The 27,300-nt window shown below is 42.8% G+C and overlaps 1 protein-coding gene across 6 annotated transcripts in view; it reads left to right on the top strand.

Moving 5' to 3' along the window:
* Nucleotides 1-27,300, top strand: part of ARPP19 (cAMP regulated phosphoprotein 19) — a 974,666-nt gene that overhangs the window by 652,483 nt on the left and 294,883 nt on the right. The window contains exon 1 of one of the 6 annotated variants that reach the window (XM_050797953.1): nt 758-767. The exons of the other annotated variants lie outside the window; for them this stretch is intronic. The gene's annotated coding sequence lies outside the window, so the exon portion shown is untranslated. Of the gene's footprint in view, nt 1-757; nt 768-27,300 lie in introns of those variants that run through there. 6 annotated transcript variants of the gene reach the window in all.

The raw sequence follows: 27,300 nt of genomic DNA, 5'->3' as shown, positions 1-27,300 counted from the left end.
CCAGGCCACCTGAGCATTCTCAGTACCAATTCTTCTCCAGTGAGGATGCTGACTCTCCCTTAATTTCCCAATACACAGCCTTGGGCAGACCATGGTGTTCAACAGAACTTACTGAAAATTTGAGGAGGATAAAGGGGAGTCACAACACAGGGAAGAACCCACAAAACTTGGTGTAAGACCACTGCTCCCAGAGTCCATAGAGTTATGCCTCTGAAGGCATCTCTCCCTTAGTTTCCTCATATACATGCCACCATGTTTCAAAGCAAATTTACCACCTCCATGAACATAAGTTCCCCACCATGAGACTAATGCCTGACAACCCCTTCTCTACATCTAGAAGAGTAAATTTCCCCTTTGTCTTCTAGTCAATACCAAAACAATCCTTGCAGAGAGGCAACTCCTACAGTGTACAACACTTTCCATCATTTTGAATTTTCTCCCTCCTCATGGTTTCAAACTATCCTTTCCAGACCAGGATCTGTTCTTTACGTTTGCATAACCAAAGACATATTGAAATGTGAGTCTCCCATGCATAAAGAAGAGAGAATAGTCCTTCCATTTCCCACAATACAAGATCTCAATCTCTGAAAAATAAAAAAGCCACCATTGTCTTTGAAATAGAAAATGTAACCATCAAGATTTCAGAAATAGGGTATTCTAGGCTCGGGGTATTGTACTACTCAAATGAATAAATGAAAGCGTAAATCAAAAATTTCAGCGTTGAGGGGATCAAGTAAGACTTTAGTCTAAGGGACTTGAAAGGGGGGATAATTTAGACCTACAGAGATGGGGAGGATTCATTCCAGGCAAAAGAAACCACAGGAACAAAGGTCCAACTCCAGCCAACAGAACCTTGATGGCACTTTCTAGGAAAACTATAGAAGATTCATGCATCAATTAGTAGTAGTCACATTAGAAGGGAAATGAGATTCCTTCCAGGGTTGATATCTACTGCATCTACAAGGCTGAGAAGTGACTTGAATTAAAATATGTATTTAAAGTAACAGGCAATGGCAAAGTTATCAAGGCTTTTGCTACAGTCCTAGATCACTGTGTGAGTTGCCAACTTTTGATAAAAATGGCTGCATTGAACCATGTCATCAGAAGAGGAAAAAGACTAGAAGAAAAAAATGTCTTCCCTCTTGGTGGTGAAATTATGGACGGGCCATTTATTGTTAGTATTCCTACTTCTTTTCAAATTTCTGCATGTCTTAATTTTTCGCAAGGAGCATCAACCATTTTATGAAAAATCTGAAGAAATCCATTGCTACAATATTCATAACCATTAAATATACTTTAAGGTTGACCCTGGGTAACAGTCAAATTAAAATGAAAGAATCTTCATTTAGCAAGCTTAGCCCTCTCTAATGGCACATTAGCTTAGACTCCAGAGCTGCCCTCTCTTTACTAAGAAGGTAATTCAGTTCTAAAAACATTACTTCTCAAAAAGCACAAATAATTGCAATGACCAAGTGAGCATTAAAATCCAAAGAGTTGCATCTCCTCATCTTATATCCAAGCCACTATATCGTGATGAGGATACAAGGCACAAATATCCCTTTGGAAAATTATAGCAAAAGCCAGAGACAAGCAAATGGGCATAAATGGTTTTACTTCAAGCTGAAAATGAATCGTCTAGAAGCTAAATCAGGAAAGAAGTGGTGTCTGTGTGCAAAGAGCAAATGACCTCACCTGCAGGCTAGTTGCAGAGAGTACCTGAAAAAGAAATTGGATTGGAAATTCCAAACAATTATAGCTCACACTAGAGGAGGAATAAAAGAGTTCAAAATAATGTGCTTCTCAGAAAGAAAGCTTTCAAAGATGTATGAAAAAGAAGGCCACAGAGTTAGAATCTGGCCTGGCCCATGGGGTGAAAGAAATCCTTTACAGACACTGGAATTGTCACTAAGATTAACGCCGATGCACACAGAGAGCATGAGATGTCATTTGGAAGACGGAGCATCCACATGAAATACCTGAGAGAGCCTAAAAAGGTGACAAAACAATACCTGGAAATGAGAAGACAATGGAGTGGCCATGTGATCATTCAAAGTGAACACGTGGAGAAGGCAAAGGTCGATGGTAAGATGGGAAGAGCTGCCAGTGGGAAGAGCCAGATGAAGGATGGCATGAGTACAGGAGCAGAGAAAACAGAGCATTGAATGGAGAGGTCACTGTACCATGTGTGACCTCTCCAAAGGAGCTGGGTCACCCAGTCAGCAATTCTTCAGGATAGAGAAGACCTTATCTGCTCATTTTAAACACTGTGACTGTGTTAATTCATAGCTAAGGTTTTAGCTTTCAAGCAGGTGCTCCAGATCAGCACACTTCAATATAGATACTGAAAGAACTTTTGAAATAAAAATCAGTGGATTCAGGCCATATGTGTGAATCTTAAAGCAAAAAGGAACAGCAAATGTTCCTTGCTTAGAAAACATAGTTTAGCTATCCAGAGGGTTTTCTAGATTAAGGGAAGGGTCATACTAGAAATCCTGGCTTGGACACTATGGAATTGCCCTGCTCTGGGCACCCAAACTGATAGAAAATCCCTGAAAGTTGTGTTAAAGGAATCCCAATTCTACAGAGAGGGCTGAAAAAAAGAGATCTGCAAATGGAAGACAGGAAGCAAGGGAGAACTCGTATGTTTTCTTTGTACCCTTAAGGGAGAAAGAAGGAGGCTAAACGGCTCTGAAATACTGAGAAAGGCTGGGCTTAACTAAAGATAAAATGAAGGCCATAGCAAAGCAATAGACAGACTTCTAAAGTGAATAGAAGTTAATGTTATTAATTGATTGTATACACTTAGATGCCACTGTACTCCAGCCTGGGCAACAGAGCGAGACTCCGTCTCACAAAAAAAAAAAAAAAGAAGAAGAAGTTGGCACATACACAGAAGCAGCAGGAACAACGTCCAGCACATAACTGGTGCTCAGTAGACATCATATAGTCATGTACTAGATAGTAACTAACTGATATGGTCTCACCTTGAATTGTAACTCCCACAATTCCCACATGTTGTGGGAGGGACCTGGTGGGAGGTAATTGAATCATGGGGGTTGCTCTTTCCTGTGCTGTTCTCATGATAGTGAATAAGTCTCAGGAGATTCTATGGCTTTAAAAATGGGAATTTCCCTGCACAAGCTCTCTTCTCTCCTCTGCTGCCATGTGGAGCCTTCCCAGCCACATGGAATTATAAGTCCATTAACTCTCTTTCTTTTGTAAATTGCCCAGTCTCAAGTGTGTCTTTGTCAACAGCTTGAAAACAGACTAATACACTGACTGTCTACCATATGCAAGGCACTATTCTAGGCACTGAGAATTCAGCATTCAATTTTAAAAAAAGACAAAGCCCTCACAGAGCTAACCTTCCAGTGAAGGAGACAGGCAAATGTGCAAACATACATGTAACAAAGTCAGAGAGTTATCAGTTCTATGAAGAAAAATGAAGCGGATCAAGGCACTGGAGAGGGACTAGGGCCTTCCTTATACAGGACAATCAGGGAAGCCTGTCTGAGGAAGAGCGTTTAAGCAAAGGCCTGGAAGAACTGAGGAAGTCAGCCACATGGGTATCTGAGGGAGAGCCATGCAGAGCATGCAGAGCGAGCGAACAGCAAATTCAAAGCCCTGAGTCAAGGACCAGAAGGAGGTAAGTGAGGCTGGATCAAAGGGAAGGAGAAGAGAAGTTGTGGGAAACAGGGTTGGAGAGCAAGGTAAGGACTAAGCATGCTGGTCTTTGTGGGCCATGGAAAGGATGTTCAATAGTATTCCAAATGTGGTATGAAGCCATTGGTGAGTCCTAAGCAAGAGAGCCACATGATCTGACTTCCCTTTTTTTTTTTTTTTTTTTTTTGAGACAGAGTCTCGCTCTGTCACCCAGGCTAGAATGCAGTGACATGATCTCAGCTCACTGCAACCTCCACCTCCTAGGTGCAAGAAATTCTCCTGCCTCAGCCTCCCAAGTAGCTAAGATTACAGGCATGCGCCACCATGCCCAGCTAAATTTTTTTGTATTTTTAGTAGAGATAGGGTTTCACCATGTTGGTCAGGCTGGTCTCGAACTCCTGACTTCAAAAGATCTGCCCACTTCAGCCTTCCAAAGTGCTGGGATTACAAGAGTGAGCCATCGCGCCCGGCCTCATTTTTAAATAATCACTCTGACAGCTTTGTCAAGATTTGCCTGTTAGGGGTGGGAGCAGGGAGAAAACTAGGTGAAGGAGTGAGGAGATGATGGTAGCTTGGAGGACAAAATAGAAGGAAGCCTCCCACTTCTCCAAAAAGAAGTTCTCCTAAAAAGTATTTTGGTCAACTCAAATATACAGTTTCTGGAATGTGAATGAAATACTCAACTTTCTACGTAGAGCAGTAGTATTTTATTTTCATTCACATACATATCTACATTATACCTATAAAATTAACTTAGATATATCAATTTTGAAATATTTCTTTCTTATTAATCTCACATACCACACAGTCATTTCACTCAAACTCGCCCCAAGCATGTTTGACATCTGTGTCTTTTTAGATCACTTTCTGGGTCACTTCACATAAATTTCCAGGGCACACTGTCTTTATTTCCATCCAGTCCTTTTTTTTAATCATGTAAATGCTGTCTCTGGATCATTTGTCCCAAGCCGCAGTATCTATTGGTAAGGACTCCAATTTTAAAGTAGCACTTACATCAGAATATATGTTCCTTGAAAGCAGGAGCATTATTTCATTAACTAATATATCTCCCAGCGTCTACAGCAAGGGTTAGCAAACTACAACCTGTGGGCCAAATTTATAAATTAAAGTTGTTTTGTTTTGAGACAGGATCTCGCTCTGGAGCCCGGGCTCCAGTGGTGCTCACTGCAGTCCCAACCTTCTGGGCCCAAACAATCCTCCCACCTCAGCCTCCTGAGTAGCTAAGACTGCAGGCATGCACCACTGCAGTCAACTATTTTTTTGTTTGTTTGTTTGTTTGTTTTGAGACAAGTTCTTGCTATGTAGTCCAGGCTGGTCTCGAACTCCTGGCCTCAAGCAATCATCCTGCCTTAACCTCCCAAAGTTTTGGGATTACAGGCATGAGCCACTGCATCTGGACAAGTTTTTTAAAATGAAGCTTTACTGGAACACAGCTAAGCTCAGCACTTATTGTCAATGGCTGCTTTTACTCTGTAATGGCAGAATTAGACAGCTGCTACACAGACTGTATGCTCCACAAACCCTGAAATATTTACTGCCAGACCCATTGCAGAAAAAGTTTGCTGACCCTCGGTCTAGAATATTGCCTAGCACATAGTAGGCATTCAAAAAAAATTGTCATTAACTTACTAGCTATAAAACAACTCCCTATTTTCTGAAGGATAATTTAGAGAAAGAAAATAAAAACCTTATATTCTGCAGTATTTGTTGAATTCATCCTCAAGCGCCCTCCACACTGGCCCCTTCTAGTGCTTCTTTTTAAGCACTAAGTGGCATAAAAGCCTTTCTGTCTAATTCTTAAAGGAGCGTTTTCTGAGGCAGCTCTCCTTCCCTCCGTGCCCTGAATAACTCTAAAGACATCGCTTCTCTCTTCTGTGCCTCCATTCTCTACAACTTGAAAACAGAGTGTTTGTGGAACTTGTGGATCAAGTGTTTTCAGAGAAAAGGTACTGCACTCAGAGTGTTTGACTTTTATATATGGAAAAAGCAAAGGGGCAGGAGTGTGGGAAGCCCATCTGCCCACGGAGGGGTGAGAGTGCCGTTGGCAGCTGGAGTCAGTCAAGAACCAGGTCGTGGAGAGATAGCAACTTTGGAAAGGGCACTTTTTCTCCATGTTTTCAAGCCACTCTTACAGGAGCATGTTTTGAAGGGGTCATGAAACTGTGTTCCATTCCATGTTCCAAAACCATATACAAAATGTTCTGATCTTGATAGAGTATGCAGACTCTTTGAGAAAAGAGTTCCCGCCAGTGCTCCCGTGGATGTCCTTTGTAAAGGTTTGCAGGTAGCTCAGCCCTGCTCTATTGACACCAGCACTGCTGGATGCAAAATCACCTGAAAGAACTCTACACTAGAAAACTGACGGAACGATGATTACTTTATTTCTTCTTGTAGAGCAAGGTGTAAATTACCTCCCTCTGTTGCAAGGGAATCTGGTCTTAGGAGGCAGAAAGCCTACATTTCTTGGCATTGTAGAAGCTCACAAATGTTCTGTTTCACACTCTCTCATCTCCTGCCACCTCAAAAAGAGCAGAGAAGAGCTCTGAGAGAGGTAAGCTGAACCCCTTTAAAGCATTTCAGCAGCAATTTGTGCAAAGGATAGTCCTAGGAGTGATTTTTCTCTAGCCTGAAATATCCTGGGGGCAGCAAAGGGAAGCTGTGAGGGCTTTTGATGCAGAGCCTGAAGACCTGGGGTCATGGCCCTGCCAGGGAGCAACCCCACTCCACACAGACTTCACAGGGAGGGAGAGAGAAGCCTTGTGTGGAGGCCAAGGCTGGGAAGTGAGCTTGGCTTTCCTCATTAATCACTACTGCATGATGATGCTCAAAGAATTTACTAATAATAAATGTGAGAGCACCTACGGCAAAGTAGGTCAGCTTGAACACGGTTCCCCCTGAGGCAGATCCAAGACAAGGCACAGGTAGTATATTTGAGAAATACAGGAAACACCAGTGGTGAGTGAGGAAGTGAGACAGGGAAGGGAAGGAAGCCACTAGAGGGTCTGCTACCAAGCCAGCTACCACTGTGGACAACTAGGGCTTAAAGCCAGGGAGAACTCTGGGGCACAGTGTAAAACAGAGCCTCTGGGGTACCCCACCCAAGAGGCAAGGCAGCTGAGGTCAGCAATTGATTGACAGCTGCAAGGGGCAGTGTTAATTTCCCCAGCACCCCCACTCTGGCTTCCAAGAGTATTCTCTCAGGCTAAGCTATGCAGACAGTGGTAACTGGGAGTGGCAGCAGCACCTCAATATGGTGAGTTCCAATAAGCACATACCTGAGTCTGGGTAATTTATAAAGGAAAGAGGTTTAATTGACTCACAGTTCCATATGGCTGGGGAGGCCTCAGGAAACTTACAATCATGGTGGAAGGGGAAGCAAACACGTCCTTCTTTACATGATGACAGGAAGAAGAATAAGATCCTGGCAAAGGGGAAATTCCCTTATCAAACCAGCACATCTCATGAGAACTTACTTACTATAATGAGAATAGCATGGGGCAAACCACCCCCATGATTCAATTACCTCCCACCAGGTCCCTCCAACCACATGTGGGGATTATGGAAACTACAAGATGAGATTTGGGTGGGGACACAGCCAAACCATATCACGTGGATATGGGTGGCACACCCACAACATCTACCACTGAGCCTCTCAATAGAAGTTTCCTGTCCTCTTTCCTTGCCCACAGTCTTCTCTTTCACATACTTGGAAACAAGAAGCTACCTAGGATGGAGTAGTGGCATCTACTACATGCACAGTGCCCATTGTCTTTGGAATAGACTTCCTCTGTCTGGGGAAATCCTTACATTGTGAATCCAGCCTCTCCAAAGTAAAATGCAAATGCCCAGTCCCCTTGCAGTGAGGACACAGGCCTGAGATTTAGGCTCTGCTAATCAGACACACAAATGTAACACTATGTTTTGAAAGTATGTAATATATGAGGTGGGCTGAGGGGAACACCTCTCATTCCTGGGGAGAGACGTGGCAGAGGCATGCAGGTTTTTGTGGCAGAGTTTTTCAGGCAGTTCAGGATAGTATTTCTGACACTAAACTAGCAGCAGAGCTGGTAGCTGCAGCAGGTGCAATAACTGTGGTTTCCCCAGCATCTGTTCAACAGCTTCAGGGCTTTCCCATCAGGCCAGTTCCTGCAGTTTAGTGATCCTCCTAGAAGCCTGTCCCCAAGTGTCTTTCTCCCTGCTTTGAATATCCTTTATGTTAATTCCTTTCTTCCTTAAACTAACCACAGTGGACTTTGCTCTTTGCACTACAACCATGACCGTACAAATGGAAAGAATAAATGGAGAAAAGACACTATGAAATTGTGTATTTATAAGTATAAAGGAACCCAAAGGAGCCATTTGGTCTCTCCTTTTCCTCAGAAACAAGTTTACTTATACACCATCTCAAACAAGACACTAGTTTCCAACTCTCCAGGGAGAATATTTTGCATTGCCTAAAGAAGTACATATTCCAGGAAGCTACAATAGCCAATGCTATAAAGTTCTACCTTAGTACAAGGAGATGCAAGAATGCTTCACAGTCACTTAAAAGAAAATGTACTTAACTCGCTCATTTTCTCACTGACTTTACCTTCAATGATCTTAATTCTATCATGAGGGGAGCTGCTCCACATCAGAAAATTGTCACCTTCATCTTTTCCAGTTTAATGTGAGTTAGACAACACTTTGAGAAGAGACAAAGATATCAATATTGTACTTAATGTAAAAGAAAACAATTTCTACGTCACACAGGCATTAAAAGCACTTGGTTTCAAAAAAGAACTTACACCAGTTCCCCCTGTACTCCTGGTCTTTTGAGGTCAAAGGAAGAAGTCAGGAACACTTCTTCAAATCTGTAAATCAGAAGTCAACAAGAGAAAGTCCACCTGTATTCCTTCCTTCCTTTGTTAAAATGATAGTCTCATTCAAAGGCATAAGTTCATCTTCCTCCATCACTTGAAGGACATCCTCTGATGTTTGTACTAAATGCCAAGAGCTATGGTGAGGATTATTACATTTCTACCAACTGTTTTCAGAAATCTTGGGGATGGGAGGCACTGGATCTCACTAGTATTGTGTTAATATCTTACCTAGATGCCGGGAGTGGTAGCTCACACCTGTAATCCCAGCACTTTGGGAGGCTGAAGAGGGTGGATCACTTGAGGTCAAGAGTTTGAGACTAGCCTGGCCAACATGATGAAACCCCATCTCTACTAAAACTACAAAAATTAACTGGGTGTGGAGGCACACACCTGTAATCCCAGCTACTCGGGAGACTGAGGCAGGAGAATCACTTGAACCCAGGAGGCAGAGGCTGCAGTGAGCCGAGATCACACCACTGCACTCTAGCCTGGGCGACAGAGGTTCCATCTCAAAATAATAACAATAATAAAAATCTTACCCTAAATATTTTACTCATAGGCCTTAAAAAACTTCCAGATTCACAATTATTATAAATACAGTGTTACAAACATGATGCTTTACAAATGAATCCAGTTACACTTCATAAGGAATAAGACTTGGAATCAGACTAACCTAGACTTCAGGAAAGGCCCTCTGTTCACTATAAACTGATCATCCATAGTTGTTAATTATGTACCTTGGACAAGTTGCTTAAAGTCTCTTAGACTTAGTTTCTTCATCTGTGAAATGGAGTCATAATACCACATAGTGTTGTTGTGAGGATTCAGTGAGATAACATGTAAAGTAGGTAAAACATGCCTGGGATACAATTTTTTTAAATGGTAGCTGGGATTTTTTTCTTTTTAATTTAACTGTGCGTCTTTGGATCTGTATATGAGTATTTTAAAATAAATATTGTAAATATTCCAATGTGGATGAGATTTTTATCTTTTCTCCCTTTAAAATTTCACAAAGTTTTGCATATCTCATCTTTTGTGATCTGAGCTATTATCATCATTTTACTAAACTGTAACGTTGATGATGTCTCCACATCTTCTGACTGCTGCCAAAGTTGTTTGCTGTGATGATATGATGAGTATGCCAACCCATACTTCAGTGCCCCAAAGTGGTTTCTCATCGCCTTGTGGATCCAATTTAAACTCCTTATTGCTAAAGCACTGTTTCAATTCCCTTCCTACATTCATCCTCCCATTCCCCAGCCATATATCAGAGTCTGAGAGGCCTAAAATTACAATTCTCAGGCTCCCTTGCTTAATAAATTATACCCAAAGGACATAAATCTGTGGAATCCCTAGTGATACCAGTGCCCCAAATTCAAGGGCCACCAAATATTCTCCATCTTAGATCTAGGTAGGACCCTACCGCCACGATGCTTTTAAAAGTTGCTCCTCATCTCTCTCATTCCAATTTCATTTTTTTCTCCTGGATACTTCACAGTCAACTCAAACTCAACCCTCTCTATATATTTCTTGAATTCTTTGAGTCCACATCAGTATTCCTTAGCTTGCAAGCTTCTTAAGGACAGAGAGGGTATCTAGTTCATCACAGTAACCTATTCCCTCCCTTATCCTCACAGTACACACACATGCACTCCTAGAAAACTGCTTTGGCATATATAGATCCTAAAAAAAAATTGCCTGCATATACTTCTAAAGGTAAGTAATCTTCTCTTTGCACTCGGAACACAACAGATTATGTCTGAATTCCTTGTTTCCCTGGAGCTCAAAACATCAAAAGTCACCATTAAAACAGAAATCCTAAAAAGATGTGCTCTCAGAACCAGAGGCAACTGTGCCCTAAACAAAACCCATGGTTGTCTCCAGAGAGTCAGGCAAACATCCTAGGACAACTCCACTGGTTTGCAGAAAGGGTCACAAGATGTTTGAGATGGAAAGGACTCTCAGAGGTCATTTTGCCCAATCCCTTCAATTGACAAGTGAAAAAACAGGACCAGAGAAGGGAAAGTGACTTGCCCAAGGCATGCAGATATTTCTTTCCAAGAAGAGCCTGGGGCCCCCAGCCTCTTTCCACTAAATCCCTCTCTCCTATGCATGTCCTGGGGCAGTAAACCCCTCTTGGGGGTGTTCGCAAAGCCCCTCTATCCTCTTCAGGGCCATTGGGAATCTCAAAAGGAAACCTAGCAACAGATTTGCCCCATGCCTGGGTGACCACAGGGATAGTGACCTCACCTCACTGAGCTCTCCCTCAGCACCCCCATATGCCCTCCTTCCCAAAATTAATTCTTTGCAATTCTTCATATATTACCCCAGAATTTGTGATTGAAGCCAGGCGGGAAGGGTGCCATTACTGCGTGTCCTCCACACACATCCCCCCTTCATAATCTCTGGGTAATGATTCCTTTAGCCAGAAGCCCAGCTCCCGAAATAGTGCGGTACATTGGCAGAGGTCCAGTAGCTAATAGGGACGGCAGCGCTGTGTCTTATGACCCATTTTAACTGAGCTAATTTAGAATTTACTTGACCAAGAGTACCATAAAATGTACTCCTAAAAATGAGATTGTTAATTACCACAGGATGATTCGTCTGTGTTTGGCAGCTGAGGGGAGCTGGAGGGGAAAGGCTGGTTTCCAGAAATAATCCTTTCCTCCTCACCAGATAGGAATTAAATGTGGGAAAGGGCAAAAGGGATGGACGGAGAGGTTCGCCCACAGGAACTAAATAGGGTTATAATTAGTTTGTGTGTTTGCAGGTGTCATCTTTCACTCTCTGCCTGCAGAGGAGACTGCAGGTAAACTCAGAATTCTTTGTGTCTCTGGGAGAAGGGCACTGAGTTCCTTGGAGTGTTGAAGAGCTGGAAGCAAGATGACTGCTAGGAGCAAAGCAAGTGAAGTCTCTGTGGTGTGGAGAGGCGCCCGACGCAGCAACCCCCGAATATAACACTGTTTACTGACAGCAACTCCCCGAAGCTATTACAGAGCTGCCTGAGAGCATCCTAATTAGTGAGGGTTGTCAGCACTCCCATTATAATCCCCAGTTGAGTGATCTAAGTGTTTATCTCAGCCACTTCAAGTCACAGCCCCTGAAACGTGGCCCTGAGTGGCTGGTCTCAATTTGTTCTTACCCCATGACTTAGTCTAACCATCTCCATGTTTCATATTCATCTCCATGTGTGTTTAAACAGAGCCATCTCGTATTAAAGGGGATTCCCATGGCTTTGCCATTGCTAGATGTCTATCATTTTACAAAAATGTTCTCTTTCCAAACATTTCTAAGATTTGAGTCATAAGTTAGATTCTAAGCATTTTCTTCCACAGTTTTGTTCTCTGTTTTCTCTCCCGCTGGTTCCACATGCTGGGTCTTGACCTCACCACAATCAGAGCAAGAATTTGTTCCCACGTTTTTTCCATTGTGGATTGTAGTCTTGCATATTGAATCAGCCAAACACTGCATTCTGTGAATTCATCCTAAGCATGCTCTCCTTAATGTTCGTAAATTCATGAAACCCTTTTGGAATTTGAACCGTGTTAGATATTTAATCTTCCTGCTATGCCATAAACCTTTTTTGCATGCCGTGGTCTGCCTTGATGTGTAGAAGAGCCTTAGTAAAAGTAATGGGTGTCTTGCATTCTGAATCAAGAGAGCCTTTTGAACTTGAGAGAGCCTTGAAGAACAGGAATCAAACTCAAGCAGGATGAGGCATGTGTAAAAACACCATACATGTCCATGCAGTCATGTGAGCACTGCCTCCATTTCTCCATAGCCACAATTGTCAGGAGAATTCCAGAGTGACGAGGGGGAGGGTGTGAGGGAACCTGGCTTTCTCGAAATACCAGACAATACCCTAGGTAAGTACATCAAATGTAAGGCTTCCCTTAGGCAGTGTGGAGCTGACCTAAGCTTACATCTGACACCAAAACCAGTGGTTTTGTGGATAGAAAAGTCTAAAGATTAAAAAAAAATTTTTTTTAAAAAGAGCCTACATTGAATCCTTTTTGAGATCCATGTAAAATTAATGCTAAAGATACTTGATGTGAGTTTGTCTATTAAACAATGTAAGATCATTAACAATAGTCAAATCCAGTCACTTCAATTCACAGAGCCATAACCAAAAATCTAAGATCATTTTTTCAATTTTGTATTTGGGGAATTTTCACACATATACAAAAGTAGAGAGAATGTCTGATGAACTTCATGTATCCATCTCCCAGGTTCACCTCTATCAAATATCAACTCTTGGAAACCTTTTTTTTTTTTTAGACAGGATCTCGCTCTGTCACTCAGGCTAAAGTTCAGTGGCACAATCTCAGCTCACTGCAACTTCCACCTCCTGAGTTGAAGCGATTCTTGTGCCTTGGTCTACTGTATGGCTGGGATCACAGGCATGCACCACCACACCCAGCTAATTTTTGTATTTTTAGTAGAGATGGGGTTTCGCCATGTTGGCCTCGAACTCCTGGCCTCAAGTGATCCACATGCCTCGGCCTCCCATAGTGCTTGGATTACAGGCATGACCCACCATGCCAGGCCAACTTCTGAAAATCTTATTGCATCTATACCCACAACCTCCTCTAACCACACCCCCTGATTATCCAAAATCTAAATTGACTGTCTCATGGCATTTAAACAGGCATTCTCCATACTTAACTGAGATGGATTGGCACTTCCAGTTAGTGTATTAGGCCTCCCGCTGCTATACCCTCACCCCTCCCACCCTCATGAAGGGCTTAGGAGGGGTGAGGGTATAGCAGGGGTAGGTCTAATACACTAACTGGAAGTGGCATCTTTGGTGACTACAACCACCAGAGATGTCCTCTCAGGGTTGTCATCAAACACACTATGAGCCAGAGGCCCAGAATGTGAAGAACTGACTGGCTGCCCCAAATAAAAGCAATTGCCAGATGATACTAACACCCTGCAGGGCAGTGCTACCCACAGCTTGTGGCCTGCCAATGGCCTGCATGAGTCATTGCATGGGGCAGCATTTCCCAGTCACTAAGGCAGCAGCATCAAGTGCTCTATTACCAAGGAAAGAAAGATAAGAAAGCATCATTCTTACCATAAAGAAGCTCAGTCTCCTTAAAAACAGAAATAAGCACACACATAGCTTGTGAATAAGTATAGCCTTCATTCTACAAAAATGCATGAGGAATATAGTATCTTTGCAATGAATCCTGCCCGCCCCCACCCACCACAAACTAAAGCTTGTAATGTGGTTCCAAAAGCTGAAGACTCCCATGTCCTTCTCCACTTTTTATATATTTGGGACTGTTCTTTTTAGAATCACACTAGGAAAGCATGCAAGGAAAAAAACACATTTGCACCTACTTAACTTACACCTAACAGCGTGCATGAGCTTGAAGGTATTGATAAATGTGCAAAATAAACAACTAAGGTGGTAATGACCAGTGAGAATTTTAAGGGTCTGAAAATATTCTGAAAACCAGCCAGCCCTTGATCTTGTCCCATTAGCAGCTAGTATTATACTAAAATGATCTGCCTGGAAAGCACGGAAAAATCAAAGACATTCTCCACTGGGAATCAAACAAGTTTGATTAGCAAGATGAGCCTGTACTAAACTTCTAATCTTCCCCATCAGAGCAATGGTAAATCTAGCCATTAATGAGCAAATATGCATTTTTAAATGGCATTCAATGAAATACACATCAGAGAGAATGAGTGTTCACAGAATAGTTGACTTGGAATGAAGGGAAACATTTGAGGTACTGGCTAGTAGGGAAAAGAAAGGAGACCTTCTTATTCAGCCTTTGTCAGTCACTACTTGAAACACAAGGAGAATGGGAACACCAGTAAGCAGGCCTTGTCAGGAAGGAAAGCAGAGCTGAAGGAGCCCCAAGAGTTAAAACCCTGTTTACTATGTCTGGAGGAGGTGTAATCTATATTCCAATCACTGAAGTCATTTGAGGCTTGCCTGTTGCTGACAAATGTAGATGGACAGATATGTAAAGATGATACGTCATGAACTACAGCTGATGAATTTCCTGCAGAAGTCCCGGTACTCACATCAGAGGTGTCAAGAGGTGACAGAGCTACATCACACCAACTCTGGCAGTTTAATTTGGTGTCGGCTATTAGTGTTGACTCTCAGTACTATTGCCATTCAATGTTTCTGCTGGCAAGGTGACACAGCCTCAGAGATTGCTAAATTTCTTTGTTGAGTGAAAGAGAGGTTGCCTGGTTTACACAGTAACCCCTTCCTGAACAACAGGAATCTCAGAGCGGAAGAGAGAAGGAACAGGGAGAAAAAAGAACTCAGTCCACAGGGCTCCTCTAAAACTTTCTTTGCATCATTTCAGGTAAGCATCTGATGGCTTTGTTGAGTAAAAAACAAATGTCCAGGGAAGAGATGATTTATGATGAACGTTTGGCTTGGGTGAATTGGAAGCTACTGAGTGTCCTAGCATAGCATAAGTTCTCCCTACATTGGTCCCAGTGAAACCACCACATTCACTCAAAAAGGAGGACTTTGTAGGCTGCTCTGACCTCTGGATATCACCCAGTGAGTCCAATTCCTGGGAGACGCAGGCTTTGGCAGTGCACCCAAGTACATGTCAACCTTCCTTTGGGTCCCCTTACTCTACATCCCTTCTGCCCCATGGCACTGCCGGCAGGATGAGAAGGCATGGGGTGCAAACCAGGGAGACCCTGGCAGCTCCACACTGCCTAAGAAAAGACTGACGTTGACTCCAGGGTTTTAGATCAAGGGCAATAATACCTTGACCCTTCCCCACTCTCTAGGGCAACAATGCCCTAAAGGGGTGTCTTGGTCCACACATAGAGGCCACAGAAAAGTGATAAAGAATATCAGGTCCTGGGAGACACCCTTCCAGAACTATCTGCGAGAGTGGGAGAGGGTAGGAAGAAACATGGAGAGTTCGTCATTAGAGGTAAAATCATCTCTGTAGCAACAAGAAAAACATGGCTCAAAGTTGAGGCAGCTTGTCCAAGCTAGCAATTAGGAGTAGACAATTAGAGTACAGCAAAAAGGACACACTGTAGGAGCTATGTAAGAATTAGAGCAGATGGCGATGCTTGTTGTACCTGCCCCACCATGCTAAGAAGACCAAACTCACAATACTTTGCTTCTTATACTTTCAGAGAACGTCGTGCTTGTCTGTGGATACTTTCATTATTTCATTGGAGCCTCAGTCACTCCATGGTTTATTGAAGCCATTCCCAGAACCACCCTTCAGTTCTGAGCTCCTCCAGTACTCCAACTTCCACCCACATTCCTCTCCAATATAGAAGAATATTGTGTACTCCAGAAGAATTTCACCCAAAACCATAAAGTTGACCAATCCAAAATCATCACAACCACAAAATCCACACTTTCTGTGGTGGAAGACAGGGGTAAATTTCCAAGCGAGGGGAATATGTAGGTCAGTTCAAGGCATTCCATATAGACAAGGAAGGTCTGGGATAACCACACATTTTGAAAGAATATCTTCAAGATGACTTTCCAATATAAATGTCTTTGGAAAACCAAATTCATAATTATAGTGTCTTATAGGGTTTTTTTCCTATGAAAAAACTTCTCCAGTTAAAGTACGCTAGCTTTAATATTCTAGAGGCCGTATGTCTCTGTCTTCTGCTTTCTGAAACCCTCTTCCTTCCACAGACATATTTAGAAAAGTTTCAGAAAGATCCTGTAAGGGATTTTAGGCCATATACCTTAGTGACAGTCCCTGCTCCATGCTGATCATCCACCTGGAGTGTTGTGTCCTGTTGTGGGAGCTGCACTTTACAAGGGGCATTGACAAGTACGGTGCACCCACAGGAAAGCAGCTGGGGTAGTCAGGAATCGACCACAGCACCATGTGTGTATATTTAAAGGTCATTGGCCAGAGAAGACAAGGATAATCTAAGTCTTCAATTATTTGAAGAGTTATCGTGTAAAGATAAGAGACATAGAGCAGAGCAAGGCCCAGTGGGAGTTTCAGGGAGAAAAATCTCAGGTAAGGAAGAGCATGTTAGTGGGTAGCCTGACCTGGAATGGGCTGCCTCAGGAGGTCATGAGTTGCCTCCACAAGGAGGCTATGCCTGTTGTCAAGAAGTGCTTTGGTGAATATTATAGAAAGGGTTTGTTCATCATATAAGGAGTTAAAGTAAATTACTGCTGAGTCCCCTTCCATGCTAGTGTTCTATGGTCCTGGGATCTTCTCCACTGAAACCTTGATGAATTATAGAAGGATGAAGAAATTTCAGACATTACATGTGCTGTCCCTGGGCGAGGACAAAACGACTCAGTGGGATGCTTACAAACCGTCTCCAGGCTCCCAGGTTTTCTCCCTTTGCTTTGAGGTAGGCTTCAAGTCAGAAAACTGCTGGTGAGGAGTATCTGCCTTCTTCTAAACCTGACTGGATTTGGTTCGTCGGTTGTTTTTTACAGACTCAAATACAAAAACAATACCTATCTTGTGGGAAGTTGAGAGTTGGGCATCTGGCACATACAAAGTGTCTCAGCCGTTTCTGTCCTGTTTCCCTTTCTGTTCAGAAATGGGTCTGATAGACCCCCTGGTCAAACTCTTTTGTATTTTATATAAAGAAAGTGACACTCAGAAAGGTCAACTGCACATCCCAAGATCACACTGATAATTATTAGTAGAGCTGGGCCTTGACTGTGGGTCTCCTGGCTTCCAAGCCACTGGGGATACAATTACCAGTTTCTCCAACAAATCATGGAATGAAAAACAAATACAGAGATTGGTTCCAGGACCCACTCTGTGGATACCAAAAATCCCTGGATGCTCAAGTGCCTTATATAAAATGGCATAGTATTTGCATATAACCAACATACACCCTCCCATGAACTAAATCATCTCCAAATTACTTATAACACCTAATACAATGTAAAAGCTATGTAAATCATTTTTCTATTGAATTGTTTTTATTTGTATTATTTTTTATTGTTGTTATTTATATTGGTTTTTTGTTTTGAATATTTTCATCAATAGTTGGTGGAAGCTGCTGATTTGGAACCTGTGAATACCAAGGGCCAACTGTAGATTAAAGTAAGAGCATCAACTAAATGCACAAAGTATACCTTATTTGAATTCTCATTTGAAAAAAAAACAACTGGAAAAAGACATTCTTGAGACAATTAGCAAAACTGAATATGAACTGGATATTAGATAACGTTATTCATTATGGAAATTTTATTAGATGTGATAACAGCATCAAGTGTATGTGACATTTTTCAAGCTCTTAACAGTTAGAATATTGAAGCATTGACAAGTGACAAAACATGATGTCTTGGATTCTCTTTAAAATACTTAACTCCCTGCCGAGCGTGGTGGTATGTGCCTGTAGTCCCAGCTACATGGGAGGCTGAGCTGGGAGGATTGCTTGAGCCTTGCAGTGAGCTATGATGGACCACTGCCCTTCAGCCTGGGCGATAGAGCCAGACCCCATCTCTAACAACAACAAAAACAAAAATACTATAGGAAAATAGGGGACCATGGTAATGGGTGAAATAAAATTGGCAAGATTTGGTAATTGTTGAAGCTGGATAATAGCTACATTGGGGGTTATTAAGCTACTCTCTCTCTACATTTGTGTATACTTGAAAACATTCATTTTAAAGATTTTTTTTAAAATACTAATTCAGACTTAAGGCTGAGCAGATTGAAAGCACAACCTCTCCCCTGTCTCCAGCCAAGTAGTTCTGGGAAGGGGTTAGGGGAGACAACTTGGGCCTGGACCACTGTTGCTCTCCCAGAGTCTTCACTCACCCCCCAGTCTTCTCACTGAAGATATCAGGTGGGGGACAGGAAATCATACTAGGCTTTGTACATATTTATCCACATGTTACTCGATCTGTTTCCTATTAATAGCAAACTGAAAACTTTCTAGTGAAATTGTCCTGTGCTATTTTCCAGATCCTAATGCTTTGTTAAATTTTTAAAAATAAAATTTAAAAAACCTCACACTCATCCCATGCACAATACCCAACCATCACATTGTTAAATCAGATGCAGTGTTAGGACTCATCAATAGTGCACTCATATCACCAATTCTACACTCCTTTTGTGTGTGTTCCTCTACACACACACACACACACACACACACACACACACAGCATTAACCACTGACTATGCAGGAATTCAGTTTGTTTGCCCATTAATTTCAAGGAGGAAGATCTACTACAAGTTGAGTATCCCTTATCTGAAATGCTTAGGACCAGAAGTGTTTTGGATTTCAGATTTATTCAGATTTTGGAATATTTGTATCATGCTTATCAGTTGAGCATCCCAAATTCAAAAATCAAAAAGCCAAAATGCTCCAATGAGCATCCCCTTTGAGCATCATATTGGCAATCAGAAAGTTTTGGATTTTGGAGCATTAGGAGGATTTTAGATAATAGGATTTGGGATGCTCGACCTGTACTGAATCCAAATGGAAACTTGCCTGCGATATGGATTCAGAATGTGGTTTGGCTACACCGCTTCTTCTATTAATTCTCTCAAGGGACTTGAGTAATTTGGCTTTCATAATTAAAGAAGTTGTGTCTTTGCGGGAACATTTGAAATAACTTTGGACTTGAATATATTCACCATTGAAATCTTGATCTAATAGCTTTTAATAGTAATCTGAAAGCATTCACAAGCCTCCAACCAGGGACCTGATGAAATGGATTTGAGGTGGGGAAGAGCACAGGGAAGAAAATCATCAACAGAGCCTTGGGAAGTTTCTTAAGATGATCAAGATTACATCAATTATTTTTAACCCAAAAAAAATTTACCTTGATCCTACCACACTTGCTCCCTTCCTGGTCCTAACCATTCCTCCCTCCTTTTACTCTTGTCATCTCTGTAGTCCATGATTTTTCAACATCCATGATGCTGTCAGCCATTGTAGAGATCCCTTTGCCAAATCACAAACTTGCCAAATATTACTGTGACCAATGTTATTGTGGAAGAAACAGGAAGAGAGTTATAACTCTCTGTACCAAGGTACCCAGAAATAAGGCATGGATATGTGAAGTCATGAAGTTTGATTCTAGGCCCTCAGGTACTAAAAGAAAGCACTCATTAATAATTGCAAATGAACATACCTTCCCTATAACGCAGACCCTGTATAGGTGGAAGTTAATTTGAGTGCAGGGACTATCTCTCCCCCTTCTTTGTGTCTCCCACAAAGCTCACACAGTGTTTACACCTCATAGGAACTCCATAAGCAATTAATAAATTGAAGTGGAGAATTGCTGAATTGCTGTTAGCAATCTTAAACCAGGCATAAAATCACAAGATTCACCACTGCTAGTCGCTATAGAAATTGATCCTGCTCAGAACTATATAAATGCAATGGATTTGTAGCCTTAAAGTTTCAAAAGCATTGATACTTCTAATCTGAGAAAATAACAGTATTTTAATCCCATTGCACCTTTCAGTTTAAGATATTGTATTAGACTGAAGTGGAGATTATAACTTTTACTCAAGGGATACCTCTTCTAGTCTCATTCCATTAGTTATGACAAGGCCCTGTCATTAAGGAGTTCACTCCCTAGCTGGGGAGAGAGAACTCATGATGACTGACTGACTTACACAATTGGCTTAGGGAACCAAACTCATTCATTAAATCAAAGAAAAAGAATATCAAGGAAAGTTAAATCATCAAAGAATAACTCCCTGGGCCCACAATTTTTTTCCTTTCCTTGAGACAACCACTAGCATCTTTCTTAGAAAGAAGGTAACACTCAGAAGGCAGGCCTGGGTTCTCAAGTGACCTCAGTAGATCTGCAGCATTCATTAAGCACTGAATGCATGCAAATCCTTCAATGAAAGAGCTGCCATTGAAGAACCTATGCACACCTGGCCCATACAGGCTGTGCCTTGGAAGCTTATTGTCTCCTTGAGAAGATACAAAACAGAGGAGAGACACATTCCAAACTGAAGAAAAAGCCATATCAAAGCCAGTGGAAAATAATATGGTAAAAATGAAAACCCTAAGGGCCAGGAAGAGTTGGATTAAGGCCACAATTAAATCAACATAGGCAATGATAAATAACTCCTTCCATCTGCATAACATTCCACAGTTTTCTACATATTCACACCCATTGCTTCTTTTAATTCTCAAACAACTTTATGAAGTAGGTTTTATCCTCCCCAATTTCTTGATGAGAACACTGAGTCCCATATAGTTGAGGTGACATGCCCAAGACCCCTAAGCTAGTAAGTGGCAGAGCTTATACTTCAGGGCTCTAACCTGCTGTCTTCCAGCCACGGTTGTTTCCACTTCCTCTCGTTACCATTCAGCAAGATACATCTGTGCAGAGCTTTACTTTTGCGAAGTATCTTCATAGAAATTTTATCGTTTGGTCCTCTTAGCAGCCCAGTGAAAGGCACAGCAGAGGATCTTGGTGAGCTTTCCTGCCTGAAGTCAGAAAAACCAGAGATTGTCAGTGCATCTTGACTCCCAGCACAATCATGGTCTCTTCACACCAGCTGGGATCTCACAGCACCGTAGGCAGGAGAAAGGACAGGAGCAGAAGCTGCACTGGCACTTGCATTTCTTCCTGGCTTCATATCTGTGAGGTAACAGTTAAAGCCATGAGACTAGAAAGAGAGGGGCTGAGATGCAGACCAGTCTGTTCTCTCAGTGACTTCCTCACTTTTCAGAGCATCAGGAATGGTGGAGGGTCCTGATATCTGCCCAACACCCCAAATCACTCTGTACCTCTTTGCTTGGATCAAGGCTCTGGAGTTGGATAGTGAATTCAAATCATGCCCTCAGCTCCCAGTGTTAACCTATCCAGTTGTCAGTAGAACTGTCACAGCCTCCTGTGTTTTCTGTGCCCTCTGCAGAGAAGCAGAAAAGGAAAGATAGCCCTGGTGTGAGCAGGAGAACCACTTTGAGGAAGGTATTCCCGCTGCATCCGTGAAGGAGCGAGCTAATTGGCTCTAGAGGGGACAGGCGGTGGCGTGGGCAGGTAGGATTGCACTGTCCTTTATTGACTGATGCAGTCACTTCTTGGGAACCTGCGTTCATTAGCTGTGTGTAAAGTAATATTAGAGGAGAGACACTGGGTCCTGTGCTGAATGATTGAGCGCCCCACCTGAAGGGAGGTGCATTATTTAAAAGCGCCTGCGAGAGTCATCTAGTTACTTAAGTGGATGTGTTGAGCGTATCTGAGTGGGGGCTGCCATGAGAATGCAAGATCAGGGGCGCTGAAATGTGAAAGGCAACTCTACCTCAACTGGAATAAGCCCTCCACCTTCTGATGCTCATTCTCTGCCTCTCCCTCTAGTTATTGTCTGGAACTAAAGGGTCTTCCCACTTTCCTTGTGCTGACTCTCCAGGGCAAGGCAGGTAAGCGAGCTGCCAGAATCTGTTTGTCTAACAGATGGGAGAGAGGAGAAGACAGCTTCTCTTCCTCCAGATCTTCCTTAGTTCTTTCCGTGACATGAAGAAGCCCATTGGCTAATCCCTGGGCTTTAAAAGAGTTGAAAAAATTTAAAGGATACAAGATCAGTGGTGTCTCCTAGGATGTTACTGAGCAAGCCAAAAGTGACAAAGAGCTCACCAGAGTTGTCCCCACACCCCTACCCCAACCTCTGGAGACTTTGAAGGCATAGAAAGAAGCCTACATAGTGTCAGCCTTGTGCAGAGGCCAAACAAGTACCCCACCCCACCACCACCACAGATGTGACTAAAAGGGCCACATCCCCATCCCTGTGGCTCCACAGAGTCTTAGTCATCAGTGCCCTTTTCTCCCAGGGCCACTGCCCTGTTTCACTGACCTTAGAACATCCCTGATACAGTTTGGCTGTGTCCCCCATGCAAAATCTCATCTTGAATTTTAATCCCTACAATCCCCATCATCCCCAGGTGTGGGAGAGAGGTGAAGGTAATTGAATCATGGGGGTGATTTCCCCCAAGCCCTTCTCGTGACAGTGAGTGAGTTCTCACAAGATCTGATGGTTTTATAAGTGTTTGGTAGTTCCTCCTGCGTTCATCTCTCCTTCCTGCTGCCTTGTGAAGAAAGTGTCTTGCCTCCCCCTCACCTTCTGCCCTGATTATAAGTTTCTGAGGCTTCCTCAGCAGTGCTGAACTGTGAGTCCATTAAACCTCCTTCCTTTGTAAATTACCCAGTCTCAGGCAGTTCTTTATAGCAGTGTGAAAACAGACTAATACACCCCCTTCTCTTCTTTTACAACTGCTTCCCATTGAGACAGTGACATTCACACAAAAGTATTCACCTGGTTCTACCCCCACCCATTGTACAGAATCTACAGCCCCCTCTTGTTCCTCCCAAATCATCCCAAGAATCTCCAAAGGAGTTTCCAAGGTGACCAAAAACCAAACTTCTGGGCTATCCTGATGAGGCCACTAATGTCCCCTCTCCCAATCCCACTTGTTATAGTATCATAGTGGGTGTCCTCTCAGTGCTCACACTGCCCTCTGAAGTCTAGAAATCTGGATTCCTCATAAAAATAGACTATGGCTGGGTGTGCACCCCCCCACTCCAGTCCTCCAAACACACTGGATTCTGGGGAGAACTCAGCTTCAGCTTGCCAGAACTCAGCCCACCTTCAATGGCTCTCAACTGCCTAGAGAAGGCAGTCCAGCTTCTTCAACATGGCATTCAAAGCCCCAGTCACTCTGTTTCCACTGCAGCTCCTCTTCTCCCAATCCCATCCTCACACCCAAGTCATCTTCTCACCACCCAGACTACTTGCCTTTCTTTTAAACACACTTTGAATTCTCCCTGGCCTTCATCCAACAGGTTTCCAACAACCAGCCTGCCCTCCCCTCTATACACTGCTGCCTTTCAACCAGCAAGACCCAACTCAACACAGTTTTCCTCCTCTCTTCATAGAATTGTTTGCAACACCATCAGGGTTGTGCCTCCTTCCTTAGAGTGTGCCCTCCAGAGAGCAGGGACCACATCCTTTTTTAAAAAACACGGTCTTGCTCTGTCACCCAGGCTGGAGTGCAGTGGCACAATATGGCTCACTGCAACCTCCACCTCCCAGGCTCAAACCATCCTCCTACCACAGCCTCCCGAGTATGAGGGATTACAGGCATGCACCACCACACTCAGCTAACTTTTGAATTTTTTGTAGAGATACAGTTTTACCGTGGTGCCTAGGCTGGTCTTGAACTCCTGAGCTCAAGCAATCCATCTGCCTCGGCCTCTCAAAGTGCTGAGATTATGGGTGTGAGCCACTGCACCCAGCCACATCTTACCTATCTAAATCCCTACAGTCAATAGCACAGTGCTTTACACATGATGAGTGCTCAATAAGTGGTTATTGGGCCGAAGAAGCTATGGCATATGAAAAATGATGCCATTTGGGGAAAATAAATTATTAACTTTTTATTATAAAATCATTTGTCTATTTTGTTTCTTTCACCTGCGTATGCTACATGAGAATAAGATACAGAACTGGTAAGGTTTGACAGTCAAAGTTAGGATTGAGAAATGCCTTGAAGCATGGTCCATAGAATGCCCGGTCGTAAGGTCCTTACCACCAGTGGGAACCAGGAGGACACAGCCGGAGAAAACAGACAGGAGAAAGGTCCGGTCAAAACAAAGGACTCTCTTGGGTCTGACCCTAACACCAACAATGCATGCTAGTTGATATCTTTCCATCTCTTTCAACATTCTTTCACAGAACTTAGAGAAGTTAAGATCATCAAGTGTTAGAAATTACCCTTCCTTTTATAGAGTCAGAAACAGAGGCCCAGAGAGGTAAAAATGACTTCTCCAAGGTCACATGACCAGTTAGTGGTGAAGTCAGAACTGAAATCCAGATCTCCTGACAACACATATAGCATATATTTTACAGATATTAAAGCCTTTTCTTCCCACCTTTTTAGCATTCATTTTCATTATGAAAAATGGGAATAAAGTGAAAGGATGAGGAAGTCGAGAAAGGGGAACTAAAAAGAAGGCTTCATTCATAAATCTTCATTTTTCCAGTTTCCCCAGCACAGTCAGCAGAAGGTGTTTGTCAATTCCCTCATCTTCATGAAAAGGGCCAGACCCATGGAATTCTCCAGTGACTATGCATCCAGATGCTGCATCCTAGGCTCCCCTGCTATGTGTGGGTTCCCATCCCCTCCTTGCTAGGATCTCCTGGGCTGAGCAGGGAGGCAGGAAGCCAGATTCCTGACATTATTGTCTTTAGCATTTGTCCCAATTCTGCTAGGCTTTCTGATCTGATTTATTAGCACAAACCCAGCACTCTAAAAATATAATTACAGCATTTAGAGTATGTTTCCTATCTCTAGGCTGCAGGGGCTTAAGCAGCACATAAACTCTTCTGACACTGAGTTATACCCTGGAAAACCAAAACTGTGCACTCTGAGAAGCTGGGCTCATGGCTGGATGATCTGATGGGCTGCGGACACGGTGACACTCAGCGCAGCTGCCATGTGGATGGTGGTAATAATCATTTTTAACATAAAGTATATGATTTATAGCAAGGGAGGCAGCCTCATAAATCTTTTTTGATCATCTTAATATGAACTATTTCCTGAGTTTTAAAATACACTTACAGATTTTCACCCTTGATCTAGAGAGACTGTAGGATTTTTTTTCTTCATGTTACTAATATAAGATAGGAAAAGGAGATGAGTTCGTGGCATATTTCTGAATGAAAGCAGGGCCTGGGAAATATTACTGGCCTGCTACATGGGCCCCTCAAGCCCATCCTTCTACCACCTCTTCATATCATCTTTACAACCCCAAGTGGACTAATGCCTTGGGCCCTGATAGTCTCTGGGACCCCTGGGGACTCTGAGAAGGCCCTGGAGAGTAGTGACTTAGGACCGGATCCCAACTCTGCCTTGTGTTTGCTATGAAATCATGGGAAAATGACTTTCCATACTTTGATCACTGCAGCTACAAAGTAGGGATAACAGCCTCCCCTGTGTTACTTTGCTATGGCTGCGAAAACAAAATACCACAGACCAGGTGCCTTAAAAAACAGTTGTTTCTTCTCACAGTTCTGGAGGCTGGAAGGGGTTCAAGCTCAAAGTGTTGGCAAGGTCGATTTCTTTCAGAGGCCTCACTCCTGGGCTTGCATCCTCACATGGCCTTTCCTCTGCGCGCACACACTTCTGGTGTCTTGTGTGTCCAAATTTCTGACACCCGTCAGATTGGATTAGGGCCCACCCTAACAACCTCATTTTAACTCAATTACCTCTTTGAAGAGCTTATCTCCAAAAACGATTACATTGTGAGGTTCTAGGTGTTCAGACTTCAGCAAATGAATTTGAAGTGGACATAATTCAGCCCATAACACTCCCACACTGTGATGTGATGGAAAGAATCAAATGCATTGATGAATGTAAAATGGCTAACACAGGATCTCTAACACATAGCAAATGTACAACAAATGTTAGCTATTACTATTATTTTTGTTGTCTATTTTCACACTGTGATGTTGAGATTTTAACTAAAATTTGGAACTGATCATGTATATTCAGCTCCGACGTTGCAAACTGCTTGGAAAGTTTGCAACATCATTGGAAGCTTTTGACCAGAATAACATTCTAAACTCCTCAGCATCACTTACAAAACTCCAGAACATGAGTTTGACCTCTCCCTCCTATCTTACTCACCCCTTCACCTGTCTGTCACTCCAGACTTCCTGTTGCTTTCCAAATTCACTGGCTCCATCACACAAACGGGTACCTCTTCCCACCATTACACACTTGGAGAACTCCCAGATATCCTTCAAGACCCACATGAAATTTCACATCCTCTGTGAAACTTCCCCTAACCCTGACTCAAAGTCAGTTACTCTCAGTTATACAACTTAAAGCACTTTGCATTTAAATTTACAATAGCACAGATTGCTTTGAATTTTAACTATTTATCTGTGGTTTATTTGCCCTTTTTCACAAAGTAGGTAAAATGTGTTGGAATCAAATAAAAATGTGTTGGAAGGAAGGCAGTGAGAAAGAAAGGGAGATAAAAGAAGAGAGAGTCAGAGGGAAAAGAGAGAGAGAGAAAAGGAAAACAGGGGAAGAGGAAGGAAAAGGGAGAAAATCCAACAAGTCAAACCTATGAAAAGTTTAAAAACAGAAGAGGAGGCAAAGGAAACCAGGAGTCAAGCCAAAAGACTCGCCAGGGCCCCATTGATGCAATGCCATGCAAAAGACCAAAACCATCAGACAGAAAAGGAGATGTCACTAGAGAGGCAAATCTTTTTCAAGAACACTCATGCTTCCATTGGTGAAGTTGTGTCCTTTAACCTGGTGGAAGGCAGAGACAGTGTGTCACCTTCCTTCCAGAGGACCTAGCCCCATGCAGGTTAAATATATATGAAATGGCAGTTTGCATGCCTGTCCCTGACCTGAGAACAATACCACATGCAGCTGGCAGCATCTGGTGAATTCCTCTAGTTGTTCCTTATACCTGCTAAAGAGTAGTCCGTCTAGTGGTCCTCAGCTCATAGCCATAGAGGGTGCAGATCACAACCATGGTTCCTTGGTGTGCTAGCTCATCTGCAATGTCATAAAGAAATACCTGAGGCTGGATGATTTATAATGAAAAAAAAGTCAAGAAGAAATGGTGGCACCAGAAACTTATGAAGACAACTCTGAAAAGGGCACAGTTTAAAATTCGAATCATTGAAAGTTCCTCTTGGCCAGCTGGAGGCCCTTCTCTTTCTAGGCCAAGTGGACACCAGCTATTTCAAAAGGCCTTCCTCAGAGTCCCCACACCATGTGAGAGGTTAAGTCATAGCCTTGGAAGAGGCCC

The sequence above is a fragment of the Macaca thibetana genome, chromosome 7 (assembly GCF_024542745.1).
Source record: "Macaca thibetana thibetana isolate TM-01 chromosome 7, ASM2454274v1, whole genome shotgun sequence".
In the NCBI taxonomy this organism is placed as follows: Eukaryota; Metazoa; Chordata; class Mammalia; order Primates; family Cercopithecidae; genus Macaca; species Macaca thibetana.
The sequence above is the reverse complement of the archived record's forward strand: the minus strand, read 5'-3'. Positions and strand labels throughout refer to the sequence as shown.